The sequence below is a fragment of the Podarcis liolepis genome (genome assembly GCF_965112155.1).
Source record: "Podarcis liolepis genome assembly, chromosome: W".
Classification (NCBI taxonomy): domain Eukaryota; kingdom Metazoa; phylum Chordata; class Lepidosauria; order Squamata; family Lacertidae; genus Podarcis; species Podarcis liolepis.
The window spans coordinates 33,230,852-33,253,668 of NC_139568.1; positions in this window are offsets into that span (position 1 = coordinate 33,230,852).

Consider the following 22,817-nt stretch of genomic DNA (forward strand, 5'->3'; position numbering starts at 1 on the left):
CCCATAGCAGCTCTCTAGAGATACTGTCAAAAGCCGCCTTCAGATCTATAAAAGCGGCACATAGAAGACCATGAGTGGGGAAAGAATACTTTCGCGCCAAATGATATAAAATTAGTGCATGGTCAATAGAAGCACGATCTGATCTAAACCCGACCTGTTCGTGGTCTATCAGATTGGAATCTTCGGCCCATTGGGTTAGTTTGGTTAGCAGGAAGCGAGTATAGATTTTTCCAATGATTGATAATAAACTGATATTACGATAGTTTCCTGGGTCCTCTGGTGGTCCTTTTTTATATATAGGAATTATGATGGACTCCTTCCATGATCTAGGTATCTGGCCCGTGGCATTAATTGCATCAAAGATTTTTGCAAGGATTTTGGCCCACCATACTGGGTGTTGTTTAATAGCTTCCGCTGGGATCAAATCGGGCCCTGGGGCTTTATCAGTTTTCAATTTAGCAATTAAATCTACTATTTCCTCCGGGTCAGTATCTGGCCATATGGGCAAGTGACATGAAAGAGTGTCAGGATGAATGTTAGAGATAGCTGTCTGGGAGAAATATTTTCTTAGAAATTGTTCCCATGTCGGGGCTGGTATAACCGTCAATGGGTATTTCCTTGATCTTTTGTTGATTAAATTCCAGAAACCACGAGAGCTGCGAAGTTTGGAGGCAGCAATCAGCGCTTGCCAATGTCTTAGGTGCCATTCCTGCTTGGCTGACTTCTGTGCCTGTTTGTAAGCAATTTTGGCCTGCAAGTACTCTAGGGGAAGAGTTTCAACTCCAGAAGATTTATATCTGTTGTAAATACAACAGAGAGAGAGCCTAGCTTGCTTACATTTGGAATCAAACCAAGGAGCACCGAACCTGGGTTGATCTCGGTTAACCAGGTGAGTCGGCATCGTAAAGAAGCTAGTTAAAGCTACGGAGAGGTGGGAGAACCACTCCAATATCCTATTTGGTTCAGACAACTCTGCCACTGAGGTAATAAAGGATTCAGAGATATTCCTCTGGAAGAATTCTGCGTATTTTGGGGCCTGTTTCATAGACCATTTAATGCTTCTTACTTGAGCTGCAGCATTTAAACCTACATGAATTGGGTGTGAGCCGCTAACCGGGTGCCAGTCAAGCGTTAGCTTGGCCGCTAGAGGTAGGTGGTCACTGGATTGCACATTGTCTACTTTAAAATAAGGGAAGTTTGAGAATAGGTCTTCTGAAACTAGAAGGTAGTCTAGGACACTATTTGATGTTATGCCCAAATGAGTGAATTCTCCTGGCACGTCCGGAGGACAATTGCCATTCAAAATGTTCAAATTCATACGAATGGCCAATTGATAGAGAAGGACTCCCGCCTCATTCACTCTGATGTCCTTAGATCTTCTTGATATAAAGGAAATTAAATCAGATTTTGGATAGGGGGGAGGTACCCACCACTTGGCCTTAATTATCCCATCCCAATTGGCGGCTGTGCGTGCATTAAAGTCACCACCCATTATCGACGGTATATTAGGGTACATAGCATAACATGCCAATAAATGATCTTCCAGCGAATCCCATCTATAATGGAGGTCCGATACAAGACCACTTGGAGGAACATAAACATTGGTGGTTAATAGGGAGAATTTTTCGCTTGAAATCAGACCTGTAAAGGCAAAAGGAGGAAAAGTCTGAACTAGCGAGAGTTTAGCGCTCATTTTAAGCGATATGGCGATTGCAAGACCACCTCTGGACCGGCCACCTTTTTGGGAGGGACTAGCTGGAAGTGATATCAGTTCGAAGCCATTTATATCTATTTTATCTTCTTCCCATGTTTCTTGCAAAAGAATTATCTGAAAAGAGTTTATATAGGACAAAAATTCAGGATCTAATCTTTTGCTTTTCCAGCCAGCAATATTCCAACTTAGGACTGCTAGCTGGGTACTTCTGTGCTGTTCTTTTAACAGTCAAAGCGAAGGAGGGACAGATTCTCTGGAAGAGACAGAAGATGTAACAAAAAAAATCAGTTATTTTACATTGGGAAGATGGTAACTGAGAGGAGCCCTCCGAATTAAAATTTTTAACAATTTGGTTCGACTGTTGGAACACCGAGGTTGATCTACTAGAAGTAGATCCCTGAACAGGAAGTCTCTTCATTTCGAAATTCTTTGTACAACTTGACAGAGAAATACCCAGAGAGGGAGAAGTTGAGTCCGTCGGAGGAAACCCTCTAGCAGATTTATCATCAGGCATTAGGATGATTTTATTGATGCGTCCCATCGGGTCTTCAATCGTTTCCGACGACGGTGTAATGGGAATTAGGGGTTGCTTGTGCGTAAGTTGCCGCCACTCTCGGCGAGGTTGCCTGGAAAAACCTTTCCCTGGCTGGACAGTCCTGATTCTGCGTCTGTCTCAGTCACTGGCAGAATCCGTCAGTGGGCGTTTCCTGAACTTCTTCCAACATAAAAGTTCCTTGATGGATAGTCTCCGCCTAGCCTCCCTGCGCGGAAGTCTTTTGCGCAGGGTGGGTGTGGGCAGTGGAGGACCAATGCTCTCCCCGCTCGTCTCTGGCGAAGAGTCCTGGAGCCATCCCTCCAAAGCCTGCCTCCGCCCGCCTTTCTCCCTGGTGTAACGCTGATTTCCTTCCCCAGTCACTGAGTCCCCTCCTTTCCTGCTGGGACCTTCTCCGGCATCGCTCAGGTGCCCTTCCTCCACTCCTGACTGCGATGGCAGTTTCCTGACATCCACCTCCCCCCCAGGACCCCCTCCACCTCCGGCCCGCTCCTTTGACCCAATCTCGTCCCTTTCCTCGGCCGACGATGCGGGGAATCCCCTGAAGGAACTGCCCCCATCCTCTGATGATTCAAACTCTACTTCCCACCTCCTCCTGTCTCCTCCCACGGGGTAACGTTCCCAGTCCGAATCCTCTCCAGCTGACACCTCTCCTCCATCCCCTTCAGAGCCCGTAAACTCCACAAAATCTTCTTCATCTTCTGTGACTCCAAAATGCTCCTCCCAGAATCTCGTTAGTGGTTTGGGTTTCCTTGGGAACCTGCTGTGAAACTCCTCCCTAAGATACTCATCCCTGATGGCCTCCGCGGGAACCCACGTGTTTTCTGACTCGGGTTTGCCCTCCCAGGCCACCAGGTACTCCACCTGGCGCCCTTGCCATCTTGAGTCGAGTATTTCCATGGCTTGACTGCTAAATTCCCTCTCCTCCACCTCTGGGTGTATGGGGACTTCTCCCTCTCGCCCCGAAAATTCCCGCCCCTCCCTGTATGGTGAGAGGAGAGACCTATGGAACACTGGGTGTAGTTTCATGCTGGTCGGCAACTTGAGCTTAAATGCCACGGGGTTCACCTGCTGGGTTACCTCAAAAGGTCCTAGTCGCCTTGGCCTAAAGGGAAGTCTTCTTTCTGCACATAACTGTTAGTCTCTTTCTGCACAAAACTGCTCCATTATGGGGAAGCCTTGCTCCTCTTTTCTCTTGCTTTCTGAGAAATCTTGCTTGTAGGCTTTTCCCTGCTTTTGCACACACTGTACGAACCTGCTTTTCATGCCTAGCTGACCACATCTACAGAACTTGATTGTTACATGCTATGATCAATCATTAGTAACAGACATCCTAAGCTCATGGAAAACAAACTGTACCTGCTCTCCATGCCTAGCTGACCACATCTACAGAACTTGATTGTTATATTGTTTGTGCCATATTAATCTCTAGTTACAATTCAATTAGGAGGCTTCATGCCTGTCTAGTTCTAGCTCCGATTCCCAGCCTTTACTCCATCAATGATAAATGATCACATGTAATCCCCACCTCTCACATGTAATTCCCGCCTTAGTACTTATGTTAACCAATCACAAGTTTCTTTGTGTATGTATCAACCAATCAGCCACAGGCCCACCTGTGGCAATGCTTGCAATATTCAATAAAATAGGCTCCCAGGGCCCGCCCTGACAGACGCCTCATGTTACACCTGCCTCTCTCGTCTCCCGTGATTTTTCATTCCTACATCTGGTGACCCCCGACGTGCCAGGACCCTTGCGCAGCCGAGCAGCCAGCCAGCCCTCATACTTCACTTCGACTGGAGAAGTCTTAGCGCGCTGTTTCGTGAGTATGGGAGGGGAATTGAGTAAGCTTCAAAAATTGCATGCTAGGGAATTACTGCAGCTGGTTAGGCAAAGAGGGGTGGGTGTACATATTTCTTTAAAAGAGATTGAACAATTGCTAGGTGAGATCGCATTCCAATGTCCCTGGTACCCTGAGGCAGGCTCCTTGGGGGTAGAGGCTTGGCAAAAGATTGGAAAAACTTTTTTTGCAGAACCCAGGGCTCCTATTCATTGTCTCCTAACTTGGCAGAAATGTGCAGATGCCGTGGCAAAATTAGGACCTCAGGCGTCCCAGGCGTCTCCCTCGGCCCCTGCATTTCTGTCTGTTGGAGACAACCCCCCTCCTTATCCTAAGCTTCTGCCTCCCTCACAACCCTGCCTGTCCGTCCCCCCTCTTGCCTGTGTCTGCATCTCCAGGACCTGTGCCTAAGCCCACATCCACCCCCAACACCCCCCCTTCCCTCCCTCCTGTGTTTCCTTTGCCTGCATCCGCTTCTTCAGAAGCTGTGTCTCAGCCAACATCCACTTCCCCCCCTCTTTCTTCCCCCCCAATTTCTTCCCTCCCTCCTTCCACCCCTCCCTTGCCTGCCTCAGCTCCTGCCTGTCTCACGGGAGCTGTCCGTGTTGCACTTTCTCAAGCTAGGCAGAAAGGTCTCCTATCCTTAGAGGAAGAGTCTGAGTGGGCTGGGGTGTTGCCATCTGCTTTCCCTATTTCTTATGCAAACCCAGGCACAGCACAACAACAGGTGCTATATGAAACCCTTTCTTATTCTGTAATGCGAGAATTAAGAAGGGCCATTGTGGATTCCGGTTTAAAATCCACTTATGTGACAGGAATGCTGGAGGGAATAGCAACTGCTTCAACTGCAATCGCCCAGGTCATTTTGCTAAACAATGCAGAGCCCCTGGCAGGGGTGCAAACAGGAATGGTGGTGCCAATAAGGCTAAGCCTTCCAAGAAATGCCCAAAGTGCGGTAAAGGCTATCATTGGGCAAATCAGTGCAGGAGTTCGGGAAACTCCTTAGGGGCCCCACTCCCAGGCCAGGACAAATAGGGAGCCCTCCGCCGTTAGTCTCCACTATTAAAACCATCTCAAAGGATACACGCTCTGATTTTACCATCGACTTAATTAATCAAAAAACCAAAGACACTGTTTTTACCTGGTGAAATTGTGCTTATGACCACCCAATTGGCAGGCCCACTACCTCCTAAAGTCGCAGGCTTAATTTTACCCAAATTTTCTGCGGCCAAAGAAGGAATCCAGGTTATTCCAGGAGTTCTGGATCCTTTATCCCACTCTTGATATCGCCGCTCTGTGAAATTGACTAACGATTGTGATGCTTTTGTCTCTTTTCTCAATAGGTCTGAATATATCTCTTTAGTTGTTTCTCTCTTAGGAGTCCCTGGATTGGCTGTACGGAATCGTATGAACATTAATTCTTTAGCTTATTCTGCAGAAAAAGCCCTGAATTTTACTTCGGAAGCTCTTCACCTTTTGAATAAAGAACAGAGTGGACTACATAATGGACTTTTACAAAATTGCTCTATAGATTATTTGCTGATGCTTCATCATTACGGCTGCGAACAAATGGATGATATGTGTCGTTTTAATATTACTGATAATTCCAAAGCCATCCAAAAGCAGATCTCTCATTTGCAAAATCTTACACATCACATTAAACAGGACGTTGGTTTTTCTGCCCTCTGGGATTCTTTCACCCAGTGACTTACTGCTTGGCTACCTAATCTTACTTGGCTTCGTAATCTCTTTCAATATGCCCTTGTCATTATATGCATCTTAATTTTGTTATGTTGCTTCCTTCAATGCGATCCTGGCCTCATAAGTCTTTTCTCTCGCCTTCTCTCTCCCCTTCAACCACCCAATAAACTCCTTGCTGCCTATTTTGCGAAATGGCAACACCAACAGTAAACCTAAGGTGAGATGTGGACGGGCTTATTTTGGGCATACGTTGGCAAACCACGTATCCCGAAATATTCTTGTCCCATCGATCCTGGACGGATTTATTTTGGGCATACGCTGGCAGACCACGTATCCCGAAATATTCTTGTCCCATCGACCCTGGCGAACTTATTTTGGGCATTCGCTGGCACACCACTAATCCCGAAATATTTTTGCCTTATTTACCCAAAACGCCTTGCTAACAAGAAAAGAAAGGGGGAGATAAAGGGAAGTCTTCTTTCTGCACATAACTGTTAGTCTCTTTCTGCACAAAACTGCTCCATTATGGGGAAGCCTTGCTCCTCTTTTCTCTTGCTTTCTGAGAAATCTTGCTTGTAGGCTTTTCCCTGCTTTTGCACACACTGTACGAACCTGCTTTTCATGCCTAGCTGACCACATCTACAGAACTTGATTGTTATATTGTTTGTGCCATATTAATCTCTAGTTACAATTCAATTAGGAGGCTTCATGCCTGTCTAGTTCTAGCTCCGATTCCCAGCCTTTACTCCATCAATGATAAATGATCACATGTAATCCCCACCTCTCACATGTAATTCCCGCCTTAGTACTTATGTTAACCAATCACAAGTTTCTTTGTGTATGTATCAACCAATCAGCCACAGGCCCACCTGTGGCAATGCTTGCAATATTCAATAAAATAGGCTCCCAGGGCCCGCCCTGACAGACGCCTCATGTTACACCTGCCTCTCTCGTCTCCCGTGATTTTTCATTCCTACATTGGCCTTAACTTCTTGCACCCTCCCTTAAAGGGTAACCCTTGGGTTGACAACCACACCCGATCCCCAACCCGTATGGTTTCCCCTTCCCTGCAGTGCTTGTCTGCCTGCCTCTTGTAAGTTTCCTTGGCCCGTTCCAAGTTCATCTTAAGTTGCTGGTGTAGGGCCTCCATTTCTTCCACAAACTGCTCTGCCGCTGGTACGCTCCACCCTTCCTCCCCTCTCCCTGGGAATGCCCTGGGGTGACACCCATAATTAGCCATGAACGGGCTCATTCCCGTGGACACATGTTCAGCGTTGTTGTACGCAAATTCGGCCAGCGCTAGTTTCTCCACCCAATCGTTCTGCCTCTTGCTGACGTAGCAGCGTAGGTACTGTTGGAGTATACTGTTCGCTCTTTCCGCTTGCCCGTTGGTCTCCGGGTGTCTCGCCGTGGAGAAGCTCACCTCGACTTGCAGCAGGCTCATGAGCTTCCTCCAGAACCGGGAAGTAAATTGTTTCCCGCGGTCAGATAAAACCCTCAAGGGGGCGCCATGCAGCCGGAATATGTGATCCACAAACAACCTGGCTGTTTCCTCCGCCGTCAACGCATGTGAGCAGGCTATGAAATGGCACATTTTTGTCAGTAGATCGACTACCACCATGACTGCCGTTTTCCCCCTTGACTTGGGTAAATCGGTCATGAAATCTATGGACACCCCCTCCCATGGTCTTTCCTGCGTGGGTAAGGGTTCCAGGAACCCTGCGGGTGCAGCCCTCTCCCCCTTTGCCCGCTGGCAGCGGTCGCACCCCCGTACATATTCCCGTACATCTTCCCTCACTCTAGGCCACCAGAACTGCCTGGTGACTAGCAACATGGTTTTGTGTTGACCAAAATGCCCTGCCGTCGGATTGTCGTGGAGTTGTTTCAGAACCCTACCCCTCAAGTTCTCCCCAGGTACATACAATGCTCCCTTGTAATACAGCACCCCTTCCTTCGCCTCAAAACCCCCATGGTTTTCCCCTGCTTCTCTGAGTTCTCTGATTTTGTTTTGAGCGAACTCGTCGTCTCTCGTAAGTTCGGCTAGTTCTCGTTCCCCGACCAACACTCCCCCACACACCCATCGGTCCTCGGGGATCACGTGCCTGACTTCTGGTGGTCCCTCTCCTTCCATGTACTCCGGGAGAGAGCATCTGCTCTTATGTTTTCCTCTCCCGGCACATACCGAATCTCGAAGAAAAACTTGGAAAATTCTTGTGCCCACCGCACCTGTCTCTGGTTGAGCACCCGCGCTGTCCTCCAGTATTCCAGGTTCTTATGGTCCGTACACACCTGGATCTTATGCTGTGCTCCTATTAACAAATGTCTCCAGCGTCGAAATGCTGCATAAATAGCAAGCAGTTCACGGTCATACACCGTGTAGTTTTGCTCCGATTTGCTCAGCTTCCTTGAGAAGAAGGCGCACGGCCTCCAGCTGGACTGGTTCCCCCGCTGGAGCAGTACCGCTCCGATGGCTCGGTCTGACGCATCTGTCTCCAGCCTCATTGGCTTCTGCAGATCTACGTGCAGGAGCTGCTCTTCCGCAGCGAAGGCCTTCTTTAGCTGTTCAAAGGACTGCTGTGCATCTTCCATCCAGACGAACTTCCTTTTGCTACTGAGACAATCTGTGATGGGCGCGGTTAAGTGGGCGAAGTTCTTGATGAACTTCCAGTAGAAGTTGCTGAACCCTAGGAACCTCTGCACGTCCTTCCGGGTTTTGGGGGTCTTCCATTCCAGCACCGCCTGCACCTTGCCGGGGTCCATAGCTAGGCCCTTGTCTGACAACCTGTACCCCAGGAACTCGACCTCTCTGGCGTGGAATTGGCACTTCTCCAACTTGACCCACAACTGGTGCTTCTGTAGCCTCTTTAGCACTTCCCGGACGTCTCTGACATGTTGCTCCTCGTCGTGCGAATAGATTAACACATCGTCCAAAAAGGCTACGCAATTTTTGTACAGCAGCGGCCCCAACACGTGGTGCATGAAAGCTTGAAAACAGGCGGAGCCTGATTGCAATCCAAAAGGCATAACTAAGTACTCAAAGGCCCCCAAAGGTGTGAACATGGTGGTCTTCCATTCATCCCCCTCCCTCATCCTAATCAAATTGTACGCTCCCCAAAGGTCCAGATTGGTAAAAATCTTTCCCTGCCTTACTTGTGTTAAAATGTCGTCAATCCTGGGCATTGGAAAGGTCACGGGTTCTCGACTTGGTACTTACTTTACAAGAGCCAGACACTAGTACAAAAAGGGTTTTAGAGTTAATTCAAGAATTTGGTCAAGTAGCCGGATTTAAATTGAACAAACAAAAGACTAAGGTTTTGGAGAAAAAATTAACAGTCATGGAAAGGGAGAAGTTCCAGAATGAAACAGGTCTGACGGTGGTTAAGAAGGTGAAATATCTAGGGGTTCATATGACATCTAAGAATCTGAATCTGTTTAAAGATAACTATAAGAAATGCTGGTCAGAAGTTAAAAAGGATCTAGAAATATGGTCAAATTTGAAGCTTTCAATGTTAGGCCGAATTGCAGCTATAAAGATGAATGTATTGCCTAGAATGTTATTTTTGTTTCAAACATTGCAAATTCTCGACAAGATGGACTGTTTCAAAAGGTGGCAGAAAGACATTTCGAAATTTGTCTGGCAGAGCAAAAAGCCCAGAATAAAATTTAAGATATTAACAGATGCAAAGGAAAGAGGGGGATTTGCCCTGCCGGACTTAAAATTGTATTATGACTCAGCAGCGTGCTGCTGGATGAAAGAGTGGATGCTCCTCGAGAATACAGATATCTTGGATTTAGAAGGTTTTAATAATGCATTTGGATGGCATGCATATTTATGGTATGACAAAGTTAAGGTGCATAAGGCCTTTAAAAATCACATTGTCAGAAAAGTGTTATATAATGTTTGGATTAGATATAAAGATTTGATGGAAAATAAAACTCCTAGATGGTTATCGCCTTTGGAGGCTAAAGCTGTGAAAAAACTCAATATGGAGGCCAAATGGCCAAAGTATTGGGAAATTTTGGAACAAGAGGGTGACAAATTGAAACTACAGAGTCATGAGAAATTGAAAACTAAAGTACGAGATTGGCTCCATTATTATCAAATAATGGAGGTTTATAAACAAGACAGGAAAATTGGCTTCCAGGTGGAGAAATCAAAATTAGAAACAGAACTGTTAGAACCTGTCAGGGGTTCAGGAGCAGAGGCGAGGGCAAGGGAGGAAACAGAGAGCGAGGGGGAGGAGTCCGAAGAAAAGATGAGTGATGACGACGACCCGAGATCTCCGAGTCTTTCCAGTGAATCAGAAGATTCACAGAAAGGAGCGCCAGTGGCCAGAGCAAGGGGGGAGCCTAGGGGGACACCCCAGGAAGAAGGGTCCAGAGGGGGTTCAGAGGGCAGCAGTTGGAAATCGGGGCCAGCGTCCCCAACAGAGCGCAGTGGAGAGGAAGGGCGCCAGGTATCGAGCTCCGGCAGCTCGCCGCAGGGGGGAGGGCATGAGTCAGGAGTGGCCACACCTCCATCGGGGAGCGAAGAAACGGTCAAGCGGAAAGTGGAAGGTTGGGCGCGCGCGCCAAGTTCAAATGCACAGGAAGGCGGCGCAGTAAGCAGCCCGGAAAGGGAGCCAGGTCCTAAAGCCCGACGCAAGGAGACAGAAGGGTCCGGGGGGTCAGCGTCAGAAGAGTCCAGGAAGGAAGAGACCACGGGGGGCAGAGGGACCCAGAGAAGAACGGTCAGGCGGAAAAGGTGGAGTAAGGCTAGGGTATTAAGTTGGTGTACAGGGGGCGGGGACTCAGACGGAGCTTCGCCGGTCTAGCTTATAAGACGTAGAGCTGCACGCGGCAGCTTGGAAATGGAAACTGTAACTCAATAAAGACTTTTATAAAGTGAACGCTGGCTAGCGTGATCCTCTGTGAGCTAGGATCTGGGAGCAGCTCTGACAGAACCCAATGCTAAGAATTTGTCAAGAATGTATAACTTGTTGCTGAAATGGAATACACAAGATGAAACAGTTAAATCAGCTATGATTAAGTGGGCACAGGACATTGGTCATAACATTATGTTTGCTGACTGGGAACAGTTGTGGACCACCGGTTTAAAATTTACGGCATGTAATGCCTTAAAAGAAAATATTATGAAAATGATCTATAGGTGGTACATGACCCCAGTCAAGCTAGCAAAAATCTATCACTTGCCTGATAATAAGTGTTGGAAGTGTAAAGAAACTGAAGGTACTTTCTACCACCTTTGGTGGACGTGCCCAAAGATTAAGGTTTTCTGGGAAATGATATATAATGAAATGAAAAAGGTACTTAAATGTACTTTCCCTAAGAAACCAGAGGCCTTTCTCTTGGGCATGGTCGGCCAATTGGTGTTAAAGAAAGATAGAACTTTTTTTATGTATGCTACTACAGCAGCAAGAATTCTCATCGCAAAGCATTGGAAGACTCAAGATCTACCCACTCTGGAAGAATGGCAGATGAAGGTGATAGGCTATATGGGACTGGCTGAAATGACCGGCAGAATCCGCGATCAGGGGAAAGAGACGGCGAACGAAGATTGGAAAAAATTTAAAATTTATCTTAAGAAATATAAAATTGATGAATGCTAAAATGTTGAAATTTTAGAAAAAAGGGGATTACAGCGGCAAAGATTAAGTAAAAGAAAAGAATAAATAAGGGACAAATTTGGTAAAAATAAGTGTTAGGATTTGCTGAAATAATTTTGGAAATTGGGATGTAGAAAGGGGAGGTTTGGGGGAGTCGGAGAAGCGAGGTTTATGAAAAAAAGGATACGAAACTATACATGTTTGTTTGTTTCTTTATTTGTTCGTATTGTCTATAAAAACTTTTTAAAACCAATAAAAAAATATTATATAAAAAAGGAAAGGTCACGGGTTCTGACACCAAGTTTAGGGCCCTGTAATCCATGACCAATCTGGGCTGATTAGTGTCCTTTTTGTCCACAAAGAACACAGGGCTGCCCCCCACTGCCTTTGATTCTCTTATGAAACCTCTTTTCAGGTTTTTGTCAATAAAATTCCTTAACTCCAGCATTTCCCGGTCCGACATGGCGTACAGCTTACCCACCGGCAGCTGAGCCACTGGGATCAAGTTAATTTGGCAGTCAAAGGGCCTATGGGGGGGGTAGCTTATCCGCTTCCTTCTCACTGAAGACCACCTGCAGATCAGCGTATTGAGGTGGTACCTCCCCCTTCCGCTCCACAGCCATCCCAGCCACCCTGGCCACTGCCATTCTCGGGGTTTCCCCCCCAGGCAGTGTTCTAAACACCGTGCTGACCCAAAGGTGACTGTCCGCTGATGCCATGCCACTACTGGATCATGTAGCACCAGCCAGCTCATTCCTAATATGATTGGGGGTCCTGCCAGTGTGGCTACATGAAAGGCAATGGTTTCTGTGTGTCTGGAAACCTTCATTCGCATAGGTGGCGTCTGGTGCATCACTCCCCCCCCCCCAGCAGTTCTCTTCCATCGATAGTGGTCACCTGCAGGGGAAAATCTAGGGGCAGTAGGTGGAGCTGGTGCTCTAGCGCGAAGTCCTTGCTGAAGAAATTGCAAGAACTGCCTGAGTCCAGCAGTGCCTTCACTTTAACTGGGTGTCCGTTTGGGAGTTCTAGTTCCACCTCTATGGCTATAGCTGCCTTGGGGTGGTCTGGCTGGGGCACCTTTAGTGGTTGCTGGCCTGGCTGCTGTGCCCGATGATTGGCAGCCAAGCGTTGGCGTTTCCCTGCTCCTGCTCCTTGTTTCCCTCCTCCTCACCACCAGCTGCCCCCACCATTCCTTGCCACGCCTTCCTTTGAGGGCAGACCCTGGCAAAATGTCCTGGCTGTTGGCAGAGGAAACACCTCTTGGCTGTCTTCCCCTCTTTCTTCCGCATTTCGTTGGAGTTTGAAACCCCTTGCGCGCGCGCGCCATCGATTTCCATTGGCTCCACTGGCTGGGAAGCCTGCCTCGGCATTTCAGGAATGCGGTTGTCATGCCAACGCTCTCCTCTCCCCTCCCGCTTCTCTTGCGCCCGCTCTTCCTGGCGTACTCCAATCGCAAGCACAGCCTTGGTCAGCTGATCCATCGACTGCGGGCGGGGCGCGCGGGAAAGTTCGTCCTTCACCGATGGGGCTAATCCTTCCTCAAATAACATTTGCACAGGTTCCGAGCTCAGATCCCACCCCAGTCTGTGGATAATCATCGCAAAACGTGACCAGTACTCCCTAACTGTTTGGCTCCCCTGCTTGCAAGCCATCAGTTCTCGGCGAGTCACACTTTGCTCCACCTGGCTGGAAAACATAGTATCTATGGCGCCAAAAAATTTCCTAAGGTCTTTTAAGGCAGCGTTCTGCGTTGCCATTAAGGGCCTGATCCATTCCCTGGCCGCATCCTGAAGATGCCACACAACATAAGCCACCTGCTCTCCATCGTCCTCAAAGTCATCATACTGGAGTTCCAAGGCGTACTGTACCTCCGTTCTGAATGCATTGTAGTCGCGAGGGTTCCCCCCAAACTTGTGCACCAGCCCTGGTACCTTCCTTGCGATGGGGGTGGGCTTGCCCTGGGCATCCTTAGTCCTCCTTTCGTCTAGCCGCGCCGCCAACAGAGCAACCTGCCGTTCCAAGTCTTGATTTCTCTCCTCCAGACTTGGCTCTGCCGCTGCTCCCTGCTGGGCGCCTGCTCCACCGGTTTGACTCATGGTGCTGCCTGTCTTGCCGTTGTGCACAAGCAACGTCAAGGACTGACGGATTGCTGTAATGGGAATTAGGGGTTGCTTGTGCGTAAGTTGCCGCCACTCTTGGCGAGGTTGCCTGGAAAAACCTTTCCCTGGCTGGACAGTCCTGATTCTGCGTCTGTCTCAGTCACTGGCAGAATCCGTCAGTGGGCGTTTCCTGAACTTCTTCCAACATAAAAGTTCCTTGATGGATAGTCTCCGCCTAGCCTCCCTGCGCGGAAGTCTTTTGCGCAGGGTGGGTGTGGGCAGTGGAGGACCAATGCTCTCCCCGCTGGTCTCTGGTGAAGAGTCCTGGAGCCATCCCTCCGAAGCCCGCCTCCGCCCGCCTTTCTCCCTGGTGTAACGCTGATTTCCTTCCCCGGTCACTGAGTCCCCTCCTTTCCTGCTGGGACCTTCTCCGGCATCGCTCGGGTGCCCTTCCTCCACTCCTGACTGTGATGGCAGTTCCCTGACAGACGGGTCCCGAAGTGTAACATTCACAGTTGAGGGGACATCGGGGGCGGTAATTACGGAAGACTCTCTCGGGGGCATCACTTGTGAACTACCTCTATAACTGGTCGAAACTGGAGAAGATTCTAGCTCTGGCATAGATGAGTAAGTTAAAGAGGGATTTGAGTCAGGCAGGGAAATCAGAGTTTCATCCTTAGGTGTGTTGGTCGATGGATATAGATGAAGGTTAAGACAGGATGGCATAGCCTGGTCGTCTCGTGGAATAGCACTGGGGGCATTAACAACTTGAAGATTTGAGTCTTGCAAGATGGTTTTTGTTTTCAAAGTGGGGCTGAGCTGAAGAGGGTCTACCACTTCTGTCCGGTGAGCCCAAGTGGGATTGTTTGAAGCATCGTTAGTATCTTCCTCTCTGTGTTGGACTTGCAAAAGCTGAGATTTAAGCGTGTCAAATCTTTGCATCATCACCGACTGTTCTTTCGGAGGGAGGGCCCTGAACGAATCAATAAGTTCCCTTTCATCAAGGACAGTCTGCAGGTTTCCGTCCTCTTGTATGGCTGTTTGAGAGGGTATCGAAACTGGTCGGAAATGACACACTGCAGAATCATCGCAGGAGGATCTGGCAGTATTTTGAAGTAAAGCAGAGTCACTTGTCCTAATGTCCTCACCGCCCGGGCACCTATTTAGAAGGGGTTTGATCTTGCTGTCTGCAAAAACCCTTGTTGCTACGATATCAGCCATGGACAAAAGCGTTTTCCGCCTGGCAATAATAGATGGTATCTTTTCAGAGTGAAACGCAAGTATCACCTTCAAGAAGGTGGTCTGTCGGAACAGGGGCATCACCGCATATAGGTCAATCTGGTGTTTCTTAATTTTTAAAAGTTTGCTTAAACAGTCTTTAGCCCCTTTTAGTGATGACCATCTTCCTATTTCCGACCTGACAGAAAGGCAACTTTTCTTGGGTTGCAGAGTTAATATCTGATTATTCAATTGGGAATTTAAAATATATTTAATTTTAGTCTCCTTTCTTTTATCTGAATTGGGGTGAGGAAATAAGTTTTTGACCTCACAAACTGAAGATTGTGTTGTTGATTCAAGTTTTTCGACTTTCAGCAGGATATTGGATAATTGTGAAGATACCTCATCCAGCCTTTTAAAGATACAGTGAAGGGTCTTAATTACTAAGTGTAACTGCTCACAGCTGGGGAACTCCCCCCTATCAGATGTTAAACCATCATCTTGTGATGAGAGTTTTTCTTTCATATTCTCCTTTACCAGCTTTACTTTTGAAAAAAATTGAGTCGTCAGAGTTGAAGTGTCCTCTAAATCAATGAGAGGTAGGAAGCAATTTTGAGTTTCCACCGCAAGGCAATGCTCGGCATTGTCACTCGCTCTTCTATTCCGGTGTGGCACCAACCTTGATAGTTTTGGTTTAGGGGATGATAGGGGCTCGTCAAAGTCTCTCAAGCGTTTGTTCTGACCCATACTTCCTCAGGCCGAGGATTATACGATTCTTAAGTTAACATAACATTTAACACACAAATAAGATAGTTAAGGCACCGTGGATGTAAGCTCCTTGGATGGATACTAATAGTGAAGTTTTCCTCTCCACTGCGGTAAAATCCACTTACAACCTCAGTCTTCCGTGGGCGTTTCGGACCCAGTTTGCAGCTTCTCGCAAGAGGAAGTATTGAAATGTGACAGCCTCAAAATGTCTAGGGGGTAGGGTGCCAAGTGTCCTGGCTCCACTGGCCTCTCTCAGCCCTCTATGACAGCAGCCTGGGCACAAACGATAACTTATTCAGGATTTAAACACCACACGGCGTCTTCCTCTTAAGCCCTCTCTCCAATTAAGATAATGGCATTCTCTTCTCTTTTAGCGGCCGAGGCCGGCCCGCTGATAAGAGAGAAACAAGGAGCAGTCTGCAGCAATCTGGAGCAGGGCCAAATCTCTCAGAAGGTTGCCATGGCATATAGTTGCAGCAATTATAAAATGCTTCAAAGGCTGACTGGGTCAGTTAAGATAAAATATATAAAGGATTAAAGGAAGATTAAAAGAAATCCGAGGAGCCCCGGTAGGCGCGTCTTACCTCGGCGCCATTTTCCTCCTCCCCACGGGTTTAGTATTCTTTGTATTTGATTCCTTTATTGTGGGATTCTCCAGGAGCTTGAATAGCTTAGAAAAATTCAATTTCTTAGTTCGTGTATGACTCTTAGTCCGCCTTCCCACTTTTATGTTTTTAGACGTCTTCTTGTGAAGTGGGTGTATTCTTTGGTGGCGATGCTTCTTTTTAAGTGAGGGGTGTGTGACTCAACTGTTGGTAGACATGGGAGTGGCTCTCTTTGGGACCTTCTCTGAGATACTGGGCTCTGTTGGAATTTCAGCCGCTGGAGTGGGGGGGGGGGTGTAAGATTGCTCCCTTCCTGATGAGCTCTGTCAGGCTTACTAGCAAACCCACGCATTCCGTAAGAAAGTTCCTAATTGGTCCTAATTCTTTACTTATGTGCATTTGGCATTCTTTCATCATTTCATTGAAAAGCCCAATCAGGATACAGATAATGCTATCTGTGTCCCAGCAGGCTCCTTTTAGCTGACTTGGATTTTCCTCTGTTCTCGTCGCACTTGAGGATTCCATCCTAGCCTTTTCGCTGGGGCTGGCTGCATTGACTGATCCATCTAGTGTGACTTCCAGGCGTTTCAAATTTCGTTCTTGATCATGTTCTACGAGAGTGTCGGTAGCACTAGATTGGGAGACTGTCTGAGCCATCTCCATTGCCAGACTGATCCCCTCTCTCTCCTCCCCAATATCAGGTTCCTTCCCATACCATGTTCGGTCAATAGACCAATCGTGGAGAAGTGGGGACTCGGAGCATATGGGCGTTTTTGTTTTAGGCTTAAAATAATGCAAAATTTTCGTCTGTGAGGTTACTGATAGTGATTCAACCCTCTGCGTTGGGGAGATCCCCAGAACTTTACATTTCTGTCTGGTGAGCACCATCTCCATAGAGTATATGGAGCTATGTGGGATATGTGGATTTGAAGATAGCACCGCTTAGTCCCAGTTAGACAAGCTGGAATTAGCACTCCTCTCGTTAAATAACGCGCTCCCCAGAAGCTCCACGCCTAGTTAATTAATTAGAAATGGCTGTGATCCACTGCATGCCAGACTTTCCGACAGTTCACGATCTAGTGGTCAGAGATAGAGGGGGATAGATGAAATAGATTTTTGCAGCGGCATTACTTACGACGACCGTGGCAGATGAAACGTTGAGGGGAGGAGGGCGATGAAATCCTATCTGGCTTGAACCGCCATCTTACTTGCTGAAGAGACTATGTAGTGATACTTCCCGACGGCGTTGAAAGCCCTCCAGTGATGTTAACATTAATTTACTGCCCCCGCTGTACCCCGCCAGCTGCGTGGAATTCCGAAGTGTAAGTAAAGCTCAGTACTCTCTCTTCCTCTCTTCCTCTCTCTTCCTCTCTCCTCTATTATAGTTGCACTTGGAGAGATGTTTTGTTGTGGTAGGCAAACTTCCAGCAGCCAAATGCCAATAAGATAAGGAGGTAATAAATCACTCAGGCTGGAGTCGAAGTCGGTGTTAGCTAAAGCTTAACAGGCAATAAAACTACTAGCTCTAAAACTACTATCTCTAAAAAACTCTAAAAAGCACAGCAAGGGCATTTGGAACGAGCAATATTAAGCTGTAGCTGTCTGCAACATCAGAGAGCAGCGTGGGGCTGCTGCTCCCTAGCCGCCATCTTGCCCTTTGCTTTATGGGGATGCTGATTTCATTTTCCAGCAGGACTTTGGCACCTGCCCACACTGCTAAAAGTACCAAAACCTGGTTCAATGCCCATGGGATTACTGTGCTTGATTAGCCAGCAAACCCGCCTGACCTGAACCCCATAGAGAATCTATGGGGCATTGCCAAGAGAAAGATGAGAGACATGAGACCTAGCAATGCAGAAGAGCTGAAGGTTGATATTGAAGCTTCCTGGTCTTCCATAACACCTCAGCAGTGCCACAGGCTGATAGCATCCATGCCACGCCGCATTGAGGCAGTAATTGATGCAAAAGGGGCCCAAACCAACTACTGAGTACATGTGCATGCTTCTACTTCTCAGAGGTCCAATATTGCTCTATTTGCAGTCCTCGTTTTGCTGATTTCATTTAATATTCTAATTTTCTGAGATTTTTAACTTGGGGTTTTCATCACCTGTACGCCATAAACATCACAATTATAACAAATAAAGGATTGATGGGGGGGAATGAACGCATTCCTATGCCCCACAAATAACCTAGAGATGCATTTTAAATAAAAGGACACATTCTACTCATGTAAAAACACTCTGATTCCTGGACCGTCCGTGGGCCAGATTGAGAAGACGATTGGGCCGTATCCGGCCCCCGGGCCTTAGGTTGCCTACCCCTGCTCAAGGCAATAACTTTCTGCACTTCACGTTAACTCAGAAGACGGCCCAGTTGTGCTCAGATGCTCAAAATTCCCTTTTCACCTTTGAAACGGGAAGTCCAATGCCTGGTCCTGCAACTTCCTGCACTTCACGTTAATGCAGAAGATGGCTCAGTTGTGCTCAGATGCTCAAAATTCCCTTTTCACCTTTGAAACTTTGGCGAGTCTGTTTCAGTTGGCATCGGGACAGCTCACCTAGCAGTGTAGCTGCCTTTATTGCAGAGGCAGGAAGTTTCCTTCCTTTCATATTCAGGATTTCTGTACTCACATAAAAATAATAAAATGGTTTCTGCTGTTTTTTTTTTTAATAAAATATTTATTAAAGGTTTTAAACAATATAACCAACTTCGCATTCACAGCCAAAGAAAAAAAACACCATCACAGTCAATACAAAAAAAACATACAAAGCATACAAAAAAACAGAGAAAAAGCATAAAAAAGACATAAAAAAGAAAAAAAAGATTCAATTTCTTAAGTATTATTTCCATAACCCTCTTTCTTGACTCCCTCACATCTCCCTTTTCTGTGTTGTGATGGGATGATGAGCTGCTTGTGCGTAAAATGCAAGTCCCTCAGAGTTTGATCAGGTTTTCAAACCTCTGCCTGTGACGGAGCCCCTCCGGCATGGCTGCGTCAATCGCTAGTAGAATCCGAAAGTGGTTGTTTTCGGAAACGTTTCCAACATAAGAGCTCTTTCACGGAAACACGTCTTCTGGACTCTCTGCGTGACAGTTTCCGGCGAGGAGTGGGTGTCCCTATAGGAGGTCCTGAAACCTCTCCACTGTTTTCGCTGGAAACGTCTCTGAGCCATCCCTCCGACTCACTTTCCCTGGAAGTTCCTGCTCGCCCCCTACTGGTTCCCTCTTCAGCTGCTACGTCTCTTTCAACCTCAGGGAGCCTTTGCACCTCCTGTCCTTCCGATGGCAGTTCCCTGACATCCACCTCCCCTCCAGGGCCCCCTTCACCCCCTCCCGTCTCCTCCCCTCCGGGCTGGGAGGAAGTAAAACCCCTGAAAGAACCTTCATCATCGTCCGAAGTTTCGAACACTTCCCTCCACCTGCTACTGTCCCTCGTCTCTCGATACTCCTCGTCATCGGAGTCTATTCCCTCTTCCAAATCCGACTCCGCGAATCCTTCCATTTCCTGTTCCTCGTCGGTGGTGCCAAAGTACTCCCTCCTAAACCTTTCTACCGGCTGTGGTTTCCTAGGGAATCTTCGGTGGAACGTTTCTGTTAAAACCTCGTCATTGACCTCCCCTGCAGTCACCCAGGTGTTTTCCGACTCCGGTTCCCCTTCCCACGCCACCAAATACTCTACCTGATTTCCCTTCCACCTGGAATCGAGAATTTCCGCTACATGGTTGCTGCGTTCCCTTTCTTCCAAGGCTGGTCCCCTGGCGTGCTCCCCTGCACGCCCCCCCCTGTATGGTGACAGTAACGACCTGTGGAACACTGGGTGCAATTTCATGTGGTTGGGTAACCGGAGTTTGAAAGCCACTGGGTTGACCTGCTGAATGACCTCGAAGGGTCCCAATCTTTTGGGCCTCAATTTCTTACAGCCCCCTTTGAACGGCAACCCTTGGGTTGACAGCCACACCTGATCGCCCACCCTTATGGTTTCACCTTCCCTCCTGTTCTTGTCTGCCTGCTTCTTATATTGTGCCTTGGCCCTTTCTAAGTTGAGCTGGAGCTGCTGATGGATCGCTTCCATCTCTTCTACAAAATGCTCGGCCGCTGGGACGCTCCATCTCTCCCCTCCCTCCCCTGGAAAAGCCCTGGGGTGACACCCGTAATTAGCCAAAAAGGGGCTCATCCCTGTGGACACATTCTCCGCATTATTGTAGGCAAATTCTGCCAGCGCCAACTTTTCGGCCCAATCGTTCTCTCTGTCATTGACATAACACCTCAGATATTGTTGGAGTATGCCATTTGCTCTTTCCGCCTGCCCGTTGGTTTCTGGGTGCCGGGCAGTCGAAAAATTGACTTCCACATGCAGCAAGCTCATGAGCTTCCTCCAGAACCTGGAAGTAAATTGTTTGCCGCGGTCTGAGATCACCCTCAAGGGGGCGCCGTGCAACCTAAAGATGTGTTCTACAAACAACTTCGCTGTTTCTTCCGCTGTGACTGCATGTGAGCATGCCACAAAGTGGCACATCTTAGTTAACAGGTCTACTACTACCATGATGGCTGTTTTCCCCTTGGATTTTGGCAGATCCGTCATAAAATCTATTGATACCGCTTCCCAAGGCCGTTCTGGTGTGGGTAATGGTTCTAATAACCCTGCCGGTGCCCTCCTTTCCCCTTTGGCTCGCTGACATTGGTCACACCCTCTTACATACTCCTTTACATCTTCCCTCACCTTGGGCCACCAAAATTCCCGGGTCACCAACCACATGGTCTTGTGTTGCCCAAAATGTCCCGCCGTGGGGCTATCGTGCAACTGCTTGAGTATTCTTCCCCTCAATTCACCTTCGGGTATATACAGTGCCCCTTTGTAATACAATGCCCCATTTCTTTCCTCAAAACCTCCGGGGCTCTCGCCCTCCCCCCTGAGACCTCTGAGCTTATCCTGGGCATATTCATCATTTTCCGTTTCCTGTACCAGTTCACGTTGCCCCACCATCACCGCCCCACACACCCAGCGGTCCTCAGGGATGACATGTCTCTCTTCGATTGCCCCCTCCCCCTCCAAATACTCTGGTTTGCGCGAGAGGGCATCCGCCCTGACGTTTTCTGGGCCTGGCACATAACAAATTTCAAAGTGGAATTTGGAAAATTCCTGGGCCCATCTGACTTGTCGTTGGTTGAGTACTCGAGCTGTTCTCCAATACTCTAAATTCTTGTGGTCGGTGCACACTTGCACCTTGTGTTGTGCCCCAATCAATAAATGTCTCCACCTCCGGAACGCTTCGTGGATGGCGAGTAGTTCCCTGTCATACACCGTGTAGTTCCTCTCGGATTTATTCAGCTTCCTCGAGAAGAAGGCACAAGGTCTCCACTCCAACGTACTCCTCCCGGGTTGAAGAAGTACTGCTCCGATAGCCCGGTCGGACGCATCGGTTTCCACTCTCATGGGTTTTCGTAAGTCCACATGCAGAAGTTGTTCTTCCGAGGCGAAAGCCCTTTTTAGTTCTTCAAATGCTCGCTCCGCCTCCGCCGTCCAAACAAATTTCTTCTTGCTGCTGAGGCAGTCGGTGATGGGCGCCGTCAAATGTGCAAAGTTCTTGATGAACTTCCTATAAAAGTTCCCAAACCCCAGGAATCTTTGCACATCCTTCTTGGTCTTCGGTGTCTTCCATTCCAGTACCGCTTGGACCTTGCCTGGGTCCATGGCCAATCCCTTGTCTGACAAGCGGTACCCCAGGAATTCCACCTCCTTGGTATGAAACTGGCACTTCTCCAGTTTCACCCACAGCTGGTTGGCTTGCAGCTTGCCCAACACTTCTCGAACGTCCTTCACGTGCTGCTCCTCATCCTCCGAATACACCAACACGTCGTCTAAAAAGGCCACACAATTCTTGTAGAGCAAAGGTCCCAGGACGTGGTTCATAAAAGCTTGAAAGCACGCCGAGCCTGCTTGTAGACCGAAGGGCATAACGAGGTATTCAAAGGCCCCCAAAGGGGTGAACATGGTGGTCTTCCATTCATCCCCCTTCCTTATGCGTATCAGATTGTACGCCCCCCGCAGGTCCAGCTTTGTAAAAATTTTCCCCTTCCTCACCCGGGTCAAAAGGTCATCAATTCGGGGCATCGGAAAAGCCAGGGGTTCCGACACGGCATTGAGGGCCCTAAAGTCCACAACCAATCTCGGCTTATCGGTGTTTTTTTTGTCCACAAAAAACACTGGGCTGCCCCCCACCGCTCGTGACTCTCTGATGAAACCTCGCTTCAGGTTCTTGTCAATGAACTCCCTCAACTCCTGCATCTCCCTGTCAGACATGGCGTACAGCTTGCCCACTGGGAGTTGAGCCCCAGGGAGTAGGTTGATTTGACAGTCAAAGGGTCTATGCGGCGGCAGCTTGTCTGCTTCCCTTTCGCTGAATACGTTGCTCAGATCTGCGTATTGTGGGGGCACTTTCCCTTTATCCATTACTTCCATCCCGGCTAGGGTGACGCCAGCTCCTCCCGGAACCTTCCCCTGCTTGCAGTGTTCTAGGCAATACGCTGACCCAAATGAGACCACCCTCTGATGCCAGCCCACTAGCGGGTCATGTAGCGCCAGCCAGCTCATCCCCAAAATGATGGGCGCTCCTCCCAAGGTGGCCACATTAAATGCTATTGGTTCAGTGTGCCTTGCCACCCTCATTATCATTGGGACAGTCTGTTGGCTAACTTCTCCTCCCAACAGCTCT